This window comes from Halictus rubicundus, chromosome 9 (genome assembly GCF_050948215.1).
Source record: "Halictus rubicundus isolate RS-2024b chromosome 9, iyHalRubi1_principal, whole genome shotgun sequence".
NCBI classification, from domain to species: Eukaryota; Metazoa; Arthropoda; class Insecta; order Hymenoptera; family Halictidae; genus Halictus; species Halictus rubicundus.
This window is the reverse complement of record NC_135157.1, coordinates 11,049,863-11,063,557: the sequence shown is the minus strand read 5'-3', so window position 1 is coordinate 11,063,557 and position 13,695 is coordinate 11,049,863. Positions and strand designations below refer to the sequence as shown.

The following is a 13,695-nucleotide window of genomic DNA, read 5'->3' as shown; positions in this document are numbered from 1 at the left end:
AAATAAAACTCCCGTATAACGCAATCGAAAAACTGTTTAAAAACACTACTACCAAAAAGATAAATATATACAATATTTTTAAACAATTTCCTGATCGCGTTACACAGGGTGTCCCAAAAATGTTTGTGTTTCCTTGAAAGGGGTGATTCCTAAGGTCATTCGAAATAACTTTTCCCTTTACGAAAATGTTCTTCGCGGCTTCGTTCCGGAGTTATGAACGAAAAACACGGACCAATCAGAGCGCGGCTACAGCAGACGGATTCCGGCTCGGCCAATGCCAACGTTCTAACGTTGCCCCCCACTCTAACTTCCCCTTCTACCGCGCTACTCCCCACTCTTCCACCGCGGCCCGGTCACGTGACGCGTTTCCCCTCAATTCATGCTCCCTCCCCTCATCTGGTAATGAACTCCGATTGGTCCGCGTTTTTCGCTAATAACTCGTCAACGAAGCCGCGTAGAACATTTTCGCAAAGGAAAAAGTCACTTAGAATAACCTCAGGAACCGTTTCGAGGAGGTACAACATTTTTGGGACGCTCTGTACATAAATTTACAGTACCACGTTTTGTTCGAGTCGAGTGAATCACTCTGTATCTAATCGTGTTCATGTAATTAACCGAATCGAGTAAAAGAATGTTGCAATGTGTGTGCGTGTGTGTCACGATGATTGTCTCGTTGATCGAAGATGTATGACATTTGCTATGGGTATAGTTGGCTGTGAACGTGTGACAACTACAAAGAGCAAAGAGCAACGAGTCACTTTGACTTCCAGTCAATGCAATGGCAGGAACGATGAAAAGTCAGTGAAGTTCAAGTGTCGTCGAGAGCGTGGTAAGGAGGAGTTGTCAGACTTATAGTGTTATTGATCGGTGGATGAACTATAAGTTACGTCTGCGGGGTATAATCGACAATTACAGGTCTGCGTATGTTGACGGGAATCCTCTATTATGTTTCCAAGTTTGTGTCACATGGTATCAGATTGCAAAACATGGTGGGGAACTAATGTGCACATACAATAGAGAACCATCTAGTGTTGTTTGTGGTATACATAATTGTAACATTGAAAACGTCATAAACATTGAAGGACTACATACGGAAAAGCTGTTGCAAACGTTTCGGGAGAAGTGAAACACATTGAAATTTCTCCATCGAATTTACGTTCAATATTTATTATGCGATTGTTACCAGACTGTGTGGATCTTTGTGCAAAATCAAAAATTTCTGAAGCAGTTGGAAAAAGTAAGTTTTTCTACATGAAAATGGTGAATAAAAATTGAACTCTCTGCGTAGAATTTCCAAAATTGACAGAGAGAACCTTTGCAACAACTTAACGAAACACTATAATAATTAGACAGCGGATCCTTATGCAAAATAAAAATGTTCTACCTACATTGTAACAAAGTGGAGTGACATAGAAATTGATTTACGTTCAAACTATGTCTAATAGATTGAAAACAATATGACAGTATTTTTAAATTTTTCTTATGTTTTTACTGTTTTAAATTACACCTAGGATAATGGACCCAATTACTGTGCCTATGTTATACTTACTTTTAAAGCGCAATGAATATTAAAAAAGAGATATATTTACTCATTTCAATGAAAAAAATTAAATATCTCTTTTCTAATATTCATTGTGCTTTAAAAATAAGTATAATTAATATAGGGACAGTAATTGGTTCCCTTACCGTACTCATTTTTCCTAAATGCATAAAACCCGCTGTCCGCTGATAACAAAGGTGACAAGATACTATAAAAGGTTTAAAGATGAAAGAACGTGTACGTTTCTCTTGCTAATTAAATCACGCCGTTAAATCTAGCCTAGCCGATCGATCGAAATTGCAATCTGTTGATGAAATCGAAATTAGAAATGCAGACAGCGACTCGATTCACTCTTTCCTTGGGTGTGTGCCATCAATACTCCTGACGGAGATTTCCCCGGAGTTAATGTATCGTTCGGTCGAGAACGCCCGGACATTTCAATTAACGGAAGCACTGTTCCGCGAGATTAATCATTGACATCTTCGCGCGAAACGTTCGCGTTTCAATCGAGTCCGCGGACCACTCCTCGAAGCAACTTTCATCGAAGACCTCTCCGTGAGAACGTAATTGAATCCCTCCAGCTGGACGGTAAAAGAAAATCTGCATTTAATTATTGCTCTTTGACAAACGCGATTTATCAAATTCGCGGTTCGGAGGAAACTTTTTAATCGTCTTAAAACAGCGTACCTGCATAACATTCTTATCGCAAGTCGTGCTCGTGATGGATGTTAGAAACGTTCCGAAGAACCTGCATAAATATTTTCCTATCAAGATCCGTGGACCATCTTTATTGCAAATCTTCTGCGATAGCAACAGCTGCGCGTTGATTTATTGCTGAAGATATATCAACGATACTGTAAAGAAACGGTAACTCGGAGCTCGGTACGTTGCAACAAATGGTAATGGTATCAAAATTTTGGTAACTTTTTCGTACCATTTTTATGCAACTTGTTTTCGCTGTTTTAATTTGGATTCATTCACTCTTGTCACAGATATATGAAATCCACAGTGTGTTAATAATTGAACATTTTATAACCCCTGCTGTCCGTACGTGAACAATTAATGAAAATACGACTGTTTTTCTGAAACATTGTAGAAACATATGAATTTCCATGAACCTGTCCAATCTACGAATGACCTTTCCATCAAATTGACCTGATCAGCCTCTGCTCGAAGCATGATTGCCATTGAAAGCTCATTCTACGGATGACGAGATCTAACCGAGACCTTGGCGACCTCGTGCACCAAATGCGCGCAGCCATAAATAAATTGAAGACGCGCGAATGCTCGATTGAGGGGGTAAAACCGTTCGAATCGATAATATTTCATGTTTTCGTAAAGCGACACGCTAAGAGTATCACAAAGGGAGTCTCTGTGGCAGCAATTCGAAAAAATAAAAGTGTTAAAAGTCAATTGTTTCGCTTATCCGGGGAGCGAGCGTTCAGCAGAGATCAGGTGGCACAAAGGAATAAATAACGAAGACTGAATAATTGAAAGACGTCTGAGGGCTGGCTGTCTATAATAGAACGTTCATCGGCAATACGCTCGAATTCCACCCTTGCCTCGGCAAATTTCTCAATTTAGAGTAATTCGCTTAGGGGTCGTTAAAGCGTGGAAGTTCGAAAGAAGCGTGATACTCTTCTCGAATTTCGATCCTTCACCCACGTTCCCCCGGACAATCGTCTCGCGACGAAACGGTGCCATCGTTAAAACTCTCGCGGCGTTTATATCGGGGGAGCATGTTTTAATTAGGGCAATTTCGCCCGGTTCTGCCGCAGTGGGGGAAGCGAGGGGCGATAGAATTGCTGTAGACGCTGTGGGAGATTAGTTTTCTACAGTTTTCTATCTAGCTTATCTTTTTTACACTGCTAGCAGGTGTATTGTTCATTGAATTATTTATTCGATGGGAATTCGAGTCACGTGGGGCAAATAAATAAATTCGCGATAGTGCAAGATAGAAACTCGTCTTTAGAGGACGGCGGTGGAAACGTCTCTTCATTAGATTAGGGTTGTAACTTATCTATTATTTACACGTATTAATATTGTTCTACAGCAAAACAAAAATGGTGAGCACAAACTGTGCAGTTTTCTTTATTAGGTTAGGGGTGGAAACGCTGACGGAAGCTTCCAGTATTTTTCCGCTTATTGTTAGAGAAAATTGAAATTCGTTCATTATATTACACTGAAGTATAATTCTACATGACGAAGCAAAATGAATGTACAATAGCACAAGCTTCCTTTTTGTAGTAAATTGGGGGGTTGAGAAAGTTGAAATTCATGTCTCGAAATTTATACATCATATTATACCCATTAAGACAGATTGACGTAAAATTAATGAACATTAAAAAAATGTCCCGGTAAGATCAAGATAAGGTTTTATTCATTTGAGGGTCGAAGCCCCACCGGAAGCTTTTACTCTTGACCCTCTTCGCGAACGTTGAAACTCATCTATGGCAATACACTCGGCAAGGATAATCCTACAGAACAGTGCAAAATAATTATCCAGTAAAGGTTCCCTCGAAATCAAGATAAATTTTTTTCGGGGGTTGAAACACTGCCGGAAACTCTCAATGTTTTACTATTTTAAGAAAATTGAAAATTATCCATTAAGATAGTCCTACAGAACGAAACAAGATGAATAATTACCCAATAAATGTTCCCTCGAAATCAAGATAAATTTTGTTCGGGGGTTGAAACGCAACCGGAAGTGCTCACTCTTCTCCCACTTCGAGAAAGTTGAAATTCGACCATTAAGATAGTCCTACAGAACGAAACAGAATGAACAATTACCCAATAAATGTTCCCTCAAAATCAAGATAAATTTTATTCGGGGGTTGAAACTCTCATTCTTTTTCCTATTTTAAGACAATTAAAAATCATCCATTAAGATTGTCCTACAGAGCGAAACAAGATGAATAATTGCCGAATAAATGTTCCCTCAAAATCAAGATAAATTTTATTCGGGGGTTGAAACTCTCATTCTTTTTCCTATTTTAAGACAATTAAAAATCATCCATTAAGATTGTCCTACAGTGCGAAACAAGATGAATAATTGCCGAATAAATGTTCCCTCGAAATCAAGATAAATTTTATTCGGGGGTTGAAACGGTGCCGGAAGTTCTCACTCTTTTCCCACTTCGAGAAAGTGGAAACTCTCCCCGTTGTACTACACCCGTTAAGATAGTCCTACAGAACGAAACAAAATAAATAAATGGCCAATAAAGGTCCCAGAGTAAGATCTAGATAAGGCCCTATTCATTTGGGGGTTGAAACGCTACCGGAAGCTTTTGTCCTCGGACGGCCGTTCAACGACGTGTCTTTGACCCGATTCTGGGCGACAGCCACTGTGTACACATTTTACGTCTGCGTGAAAGCATTCTAGCTGGCTATAGGCCCTTTGTGTAGGCACTCTGGCTTAAAAGTCTGAAACTCGAACTTGCGTAATGCAACTTGCAAACTTTTGTTGTGTCCGCGACAACGAAATTGCGCGGGACGTGCTCACGACGACACCTTCGCGAGCGTTTTCACCAAGGTTTTACCAGGTATAATGAAAAGTTCGACTTTCAGAAAATCAATACGTCCGAAGCAATAACCCGTTTGATCTCGGCTGCACGAAAATGCATGCAGGCGCGTGGTTTCATTTCACCTGTCCACGCGAAATGAAAAACGAAGCTGTTCTCCGGCTCGGAAAGGTCTCGGCTCTCTACCGAAACCGTAGATGTTTTATAACGTTCCAATCTGACAAATCGTGGCGAACGAACAGTGTAAATTATTGAAGAATATTTCATAGTTCAATCGAACGAACAGCTTGCGAATTGTTGGTTTGTTTGTACAGTTCTGTCGAGCGAAGTGATTAACACGCTCGCACCAGAATTTATTTCAGCAGCCTTTATCGCTACAATATTCTATAAAATTCGACGTATCCTCTCGTAAAATATGAAAAAAGATATTGTCATATAAATTCTCCGAACTACTATGAAATTAATTTAAACTCGCAGTTCCCCTTAAATTCAATTTATTAGAAATTTCATTTTCAATAATTACGTGCAGAAAGTTATGTGTCAGACGATTGCAAAGTCTTCTTTCAAGAAAAACCGTACAATGTTTATGCAAAAAGAATCCACTAGTTTGTAAAACGTTGGGGGACGATTGTAGAGAATATTGGCGACTACATAATTGATTAATAGACTGCGAAATGTGAAATCTAAAACGGTGAAAACATTTTAAAAATTTAGGAGCGCGGGTGCATTAATTTTTTAATTAACTCCGAGTTTCCACAATTGATTGACAAGTCTGTTACGCGTTAATATAGAACACCTATTCCCTCTTCATTTCTGTTTTATCGCTGTAAATTTATCTTTGCAGTCTGGTTATCACCGGCCAATTTCCCTGTCGACTTTTCGTGATCCATCGACTGGTTCCTCGATCGGGTCATTCTTCAACGATTCCATTACGCTTCGTCCGGACGCGTCATCTATAACCGCGCCTCTGTCCCCTTCAAAACTTCGATCGGCGGTCCCATCGATCACGAACAATTCCGTTCTTACCGCTAATTCCGCGATTCATTCGTCAGCCTATCCCCCACGAAATTCCCCGGTAATACGTGTTGCACTGTGTGTTGGCAATCCGACTGATCTCGAGATCCTCCAGTAATGGAGGCTTCCGATTGCACATGACTCGCGGAGGAGTTCCAGACCGCGGCCGACAACCTGCCAGTTAAATTTCGGTTTCCGTGAACATCTATTCCATTCTCGACCCCTGGCACACAATCTATTTCATAGCTGTGACTGAAGTTTCATTGTCCTTAATTATCTCTTACAAGAAGAAAGATTCATTTTTATTGGTTGCCTATATTCACTTTAACCCCTTGTAATATAATTCATTTTATAGTTACAATCACTGAAGTTTCTCTCCTGAATAATCTGGTACAAGAAAGAAAATTTTTATTTATCGTTTGCCTATATTCACTTTGACCCCTTGCAATATAATCCATTTTATAGTTATAATAACTGAAGTTTCTTTCCAGAATAATCTGGCACAAGAAAGAAAATTTTTATTTATCGTTTGCCTATATTCACTTTGACCCCTGAAATATAATTTATTTTATAGTTACAATCACTGAAGTTTCTCTCCTGAATAATCTGGTACAAGAAGAAAGAAAATTTTTATTTATCGTTTGCCTATATTCACTTTGACCCCTGTAATATAATCCATTTTATAGTTATAATAACTGAAGTTTCCTGAACAATCTGGTACAAGAAAGAAATTTTTATTTATCGTTTGCCTATATTCACTTTGACCCCTGTAATATAATTTATTTTATAGTTACAATCACTGAAGTTTCTCTCCTGAATAATCTGGTACAAGAAGAAAGAAAATTTTTATTTATCGTTTGCCTATATTCACTTTGACCCCTGTAATATAATCCATTTTATAGTTATAATAACTGAAGTTTCCTGAACAATCTGGTACAAGAAAGAAATTTTTATTTATCGTTTGCCTATATTCACTTTGACCCCTGAAATATAATTTATTTTATAGTTACAATGACTGAAGTTTCTCTCCTGAACAATCTGGTACAAGAAGAAAGAAAATGTTTATTTATCGTTTGCCTATATTCACTTTGACCCCTTACAATATAATCCATTTTATAGTTATAATAACTGAAGTTTCTTTCCAGAATAATCTGGTACAAGAAGAAAGAAAATTTTTATTTATCGTTTGCCTATATTCACTTTGACCCCTGTAATATAATTTATTTTATAGTTACACTGACTGAAGTTTCCATGTCCTTAATTATCTCGTACAAAGAAGAAAATTTTCATTCATCGTGTGCCTTTTTTTTTAACGTGGTGGCTACATTTACTTTAATCCCCTGTAATATAATCTATTTTACATATCTACTTTACATACTCTGTAAAGTTAAATCGAAAAAGGGGAATAACATTTTATCGTTTGACGCCTCATTTTCGAGAAAATTGAGATTACAGGATCCGTCGGGATCGCGTGCTTCAGTATATGCGGGAAGTAGAATTAGTTGGTCATGCTCAGACGCGTCAGACGATTGCTATCGAATAGCACGCGTACTCGCTGCATTTTCCAGCTGGATTTTCTCGAAAACGACACTCCGGATGAAAGAATATTATACCAAATTTTCTTTTTATCCTTCCTTATAGAATCACACACCGACCGGTTCTACTAGGGATTTTCGCCCCACCCTCTATAAAACGATGCTCTTGAGGAGTAACATCATTTGCGAACGGCTTCTTTCCAGTTAATTAAGAATGGACTCTCTCTCCTCTGTAACTTCGTGCGTGCATAGTAACAATTTCAGGAACAGTTGCGAAGTTTACGTATCGCACGGTATTCTCCTTTCGCCGGCGGATCGTTCTCGTCCCCTTTTTATTTTTCAAGTCCTTCGTTAGCCGTGCACGCGAGATTAAATTCCCGGAAAGGAATTAACGAGCTACGCGCACCAACTTCTCGCTTACGATTTTTCTGCGTGTACGAGTTATTCGAAAAGTGTCGGTGTTCGCAGATGAGCGCACGCGGGTTTCCAACCTCGAACGTATTCAACGCCGTTCGTTCCGACTCTTTGAATTAAATTTGAGCTGTCCATACTCCAATCGCGATGTCGATTTTATTGGCAAACGAGAAAATTTGATTAATTCTCGTAACGCTTGTGTCACCGTGACAAGTTGTTTTATCGTTGCGCTGCAATGCCCCGTCTGAGAATTTTTATTTTATAATCGCTGGAAATATAAAAACTGTTTTCATAAGGGATTGTTGAACAAATTTCGTAACGCAACAATCTGATAGAAATGTCGGAGCATCTAGTTACAGTAAAGTCTTGAACTAAGTCCAATATATAAATGACCCCACTAAATACAGTTAAAATTATATCGTGTTTAGCGTCGATTTAATCGGAAAAACGCCACAAATAGTGAAAGTACCATAAAAAAATAATGAAAAATAAAGAAGTTTTGTAATTGGATTTCCAGAGAAAATACTAAATGTTGCTTCTTACAATTGTTTCAGGACCCATATGTGAAATAGTAATCCAGAGGTCACAATAATAAATGTCTGAACGATGAAGTCGTGTTTACCGACAAATGCGCGCCATATAGTCGGTAATAAACTAATAAACGAATAAAAATGGAACTGCGAGGGAGAGAGACAGAGAGAGAGGAGAAAAATACGCAGCATAATGGCTTAATGTTGGCCCATTCAGCCGAAGTAACGAGCTCGAAACAAACTGCATAAATTGAGCTTAAATACCTAACTACGAGTGGGACTCGTAAAATCAAACGTACATATTCACGTGCTGATCTCGAAAAGCAGTGTGGTGGCAAATTTGAACCGCATTTTCCACTTATTTTCACTACATAAAATATTGTATGGTTCCACTGGGAATTTTGTGTTTTCGCGACACGAATGTGGGAGCCAGCAGATTGGAATTGTTAAAAACCTACTACGGTATTGTTTCCCGTGAAAATGTTGAGGTTAAAGCCTCGTAAGAAATGAGGTTAAAATATTATTTATCGTAAGATAAATTGTCCGATGTGATTAACAAACTTGTTTTCTAGATTGTTTAGAATTTGTTTACCACATTTCTAATTTGTGTAGGATTCACGAGACCTTTTTTATTTTTGTGTTGTAAAATCAGTTGTTCCGATTTCGCGTGATTTTTGTGGGCATTGCTGTGGCAGCGTTTTAATCTGCGATTTTAACACGGGCAGGGCTCATCTCCGCGTAGTATTATGACATTATTTCGAATTATGGAGGTCGCATGGATACACGGTGCTCGCACCCCCATGTTTACAGAAGAATCTCGGGCGCCACCGACGCGCAACGATCGCACAAAGAAAACAACCGCTTTTCTTCCTCCCCCTAGTTGTGTTTACCCTCCAGTCGTCACTTTCTCCCTCCATTAAGAATTTGTTTAACCTTCCGTAAGCTGTCATTCGCGACCCATCGCGGCCGTCATTATGTACAACTTTATTCCGATATAAGACGACGATTATTATTTCGAAATAAGGAAAATTCGCTATCCCCTCTTCTACTTCTTCATCCGAAATACGGCGAAAGCCGGTCCCGAACCATCGCCTTATATCGAAAGAAAACTGCAGTGGAATATCGGTGAATTTTCGTTTACGACACGATTTAGCGATGAAACCTTGCCAAAAATTTATGTGAGTATTATAGATGATTGTCAAAACAGGCAACATGTTGAGTTAATAGAAAATTATTTGCATTTAATCGCAAACAGTAAATAAACCGGTGTACAAATGTTAATACACTGGACCTGAGCAGTCGCAGTAATGAGGGTTCATTATCGAGTTAATAATTCAAGTGATAATTGCAATGCTGCGGTTTATTTAGTCCCTGCTTCTTCACTATCGCATGATGAGATTGCGGGTAGTATGAATTCGCGACAAAAATAAGTAAACGTAGTACGAAACAGGAAAGTCGTGAAAAAAAATTTCAATATACTGTTGCGTTATTTTCAGTGCATTCAAATAATCGGCAAAAATAAATTTGCATGTAACTCTCTCCTCTTATAATTGCTGTAGAAACTGTTTATTCTCCATAAAAATTCTCAATGCACTGACGTAGCATAATTGATGAAAGAATACAACAAATTAAAAAGAACTTTCAGAATCGGTGAGGTTTTTTCATTAAAAAGAGGATTTTGATAATAAAATCATAAAAACTGTTCTAATTGCAAAAATATGTGGTAGAACAAACAGAATTACTGTTTCATTGACTGAACAGAAATAAATATGCATTCAAATGCATAATGCATTGATGCATTTAACTGTTAATGAACCTGTTATCTTGTCCCGTATCATACGCGAATCATTTGCGACGAAAACAGTTTAATTTCAGTTTTAATCGATCAATTCGTCCCGTTTCCATCTAATAACAATATGATACATATATCGTCATTTTATTACTTCGACAGTTAATAACGCTACATTGTTGTTCATTACTTGTTCGAGCGATCTCTGTGCAGATCAAATTTGCTTTCGAAGTACCGAACTAATTAAACCGTTCCAGTCAAGTCAACTGTTTGCCGTATTAAATCCCCTTTGCACTTTTCAATGCCAGTACTTACTACGGACTACAGCCTGTCAACGAATTTGCATAAATTCATTAGAAGAAGAGATTGCGGTATTAATTAAAGGGTCAGTCCCTCTCATTATTTAAATTTTGACCCTATGAATTATCGACGACGTTCGTAAAAATTATCACGCAATCCCAAATATCAGCCATGAATTAAACATATACTCTATACTTTTCCAAAATTTGAACAATAAATTTTCGTTGCGTTATGTGGCACAGCTAGCTTTGAATTATAAAACTTATAATTTAGTATAGTCTACAGTCTGATATGGACATTGTTTTTTCTGAAGAAATTAATATATTAATAAATCAATATATACAAGTATACGATTAATTACTAGTTTAATGTCTGTATTAACACATTTGTTCACGTCTGTTTATTTTCAACCCCATTTTATAAATTTTCAAAGCAGTACTAAAATATTCAACGAATTACAAATTGTAAAAATCAATTGAGATTACTCGAACCATAACGTCGACAAGAAGAGTCTACGAAAATATTCTTCACTTCAGAAAATGCAACCAATTACCTACCACGTTTAATATTAATTTGAATCGACAATCGAATTTGCTGTGCTTTAACGTGCATGACGAATGTAAACGTGAATTATTTAATCGATCTCGAACCGCACACACGATACAGCCGTTTCCCCAAGAATATAAAATCACTTCGGCTCGTAATTAGGTTAAATCGATGCTAAATCGTATCGCGCTGACCCACAATCTCGACAGCCAATTTCAATGATCTCAACTCATCGCTATCATTACTCGGCTGTTTGCGATCGCATTTTTGCGCCGAACAGTTTAACGTATTCATCGGATGGAAGAAAAAGTAGCTCGCCCGTCAGCCGGGAAATGCGAATTGCAGCCGCGTGATAATCACTCCGTGGAATCTCGGCAAAAGTGGCAGAATCGATCGAGAAACTCGAGAAAATTCGGTCGCCGGTGTGTTGCACAGGGAATCTTGTTACGCGGCGTGTTGATTCGATAAAAGGCGCCTACGCGGCGACAGTTCCCGTCAACGGAAGTCGAATCCGACGTGGACGGGGACTGGAAAACGGATACAGACGACCGATAACGACACCGACTATGTCAAGTGCACCAGTCGAACCGTCAACGTGCTGGAGAAAAACACTAACCAACTGCCATTTACGTTCGCATAGTATTCAATCGACTAACTCGTTTAAAATTCCCCGCCGAGTTCTTTCAAACCGCCTCCGCAACCTTCTACTCGTTGTTCATTCAAACTAAACGCCACAAATGCGTGTCAATGGAGAACATGTACATCAACTTCCGTTCCGATGTTCTTAGAAAAGGACCGCATCGTCCCCAGTGATTTAGCCCTCCCCGTACGCTATGCCTGAGTCATTCGTGACCCGTCGCGCTGGGGATAGGCCCGAGCGACTGTCAATATGTACAATTTTATTGCGATAGAAGACGACGCTTTTTATCTCGAAATAAGAAAATTCGCTATCCCCCCTGCTTCTTCTTCAAACAATTTTTCAGAATTTTTTTTAGAACAGCTGTTCGATATAGGGAACTACGCCTTTTTGTAAACAGATAACCTTGAAGTACAAGCGTTGTTTTTTTTCGTTAAATTCTTATTATTATTTATTGGATAATACTTCTTAACAGTTGTGACAGTGTAAGCATTGTTCGTCTGTCACAGTGATTAGAACATATAAAAAGTGAGAAATTTTGTTGAAGTTAGATTTTCTACAAGAATTCGAATAATTATTAAGCACACGAAAAGTTGGAAAAGTTCTCGGGTTCGGAAAAAAGTTTACTTTCTGTCGGCCAATTATATAGTACAAAAAAACATTTAAAATAAAATATAAATTTTAGTTGATTGCTTCGCTAGTTCTTTGGTCGTCGTGCACGCCAGTTTGAGAAACGTGCGTACTGTACAATAAATAATAAGGGTGAGAGTTGCACTAAAAAAAAACCTCTCGTACTTCAAGACTATCTGTTCACATCCCCGAAAAGTCTGGTCTCGTGTGACCAAAAGTAATTCCGACAAAAATTCATAGAAATCCCATGCTTTCACTGCCACCCTTAAATCCATATCCGGTTGTCGTGACACGTTCGAAGTAGAACAGACCCAGCGTGTACGTACGAAAGTATTTCCTCTGGTTCACTATGATCTCTTATTGTCACAGTTATCAGCACTGATAGAAGTATCCCCGACCAAAGTCACCTACAATAGATTCGATTAACATCACGTCGCACTGCTGGTTCAAAAAACTAGAAAAATCTACTCCTCGATCTTTCATGCTCCCGTCACTTACGAGGGAAACTATGAATGATAATCGAACGAGCACAACCGTGTCCCTTCCATCGGAGCACACCGAATAAATCGAATCCGTGGTATCCACGAGCCGAGAAACACTCCATTTCCGGTCTTCCGAGCGGCAGAGCCAGTTCCCTATCAACCCTATCTGCCCTAACCAACAAATCGCGGTGTTTCGTGTGTCACAGGCACCATGCCCTTCAATCCCTCAGTGTCACAGAAAAAAAAAAAAGAAAACTTCACACCGTGCTACGAGCATGCAATTTAGATATCGAAAGGAAACACGTTACCTCGGGATCGACGCGGGCCACTCGATGCAATCGAGCCTCCGGAAGCGAGTTGCGTACACTACCGCGTGAGAAATCGTGGTGAACCGAGGGGTTTCAGATGAAAAGGGGGTTAGAATGGACGAGCGCTCGCCGGTCCGCGTGCTCGACGCTTTCGTGTCCGAGAGGCCACTGACAGAACTCGCGATACCCCATCTTGCTCGGCTACTCCTACCCCCACCGTCCACCGAGGCGCACAGGGTGGGGGTAGCAAAAGAGACGAAGGGTTCTGCGCTTGCGCCTGCGCGAGAGAGAAAGAGAGAGGCTCTATCGACCCGAGCGGAGCGCGGTTCTCTGCAGAAGATGGAGACACACTGGCAGCGATGGATCCGAGGAAAACGGTTCTCGTTCGTTGCGCGCCCCCGTGCATGATAGGAATAGAATAATAAACTCCTACCCCATTCACGCGTGCC

At 39.4% G+C, this 13,695-nt stretch overlaps 1 protein-coding gene across 2 annotated transcripts in view; it reads right to left on the bottom strand.

The window, feature by feature from the left end:
* Positions 1-13,433, bottom strand: part of Mctp (multiple C2 domain and transmembrane region protein) — a 55,565-nt gene extending 42,132 nt beyond the window's left edge. Inside the window, exon 1 of one of the 2 annotated variants that reach the window (XM_076793643.1) lies at positions 13,247-13,433. The gene's annotated coding sequence lies outside the window, so the exon portion shown is untranslated. The remainder of the gene's footprint in view (positions 1-13,246) is intronic. The other variant, XM_076793644.1, reaches the window with a different exon arrangement.
* Positions 13,434-13,695: the final 262 nt, after the last annotated feature.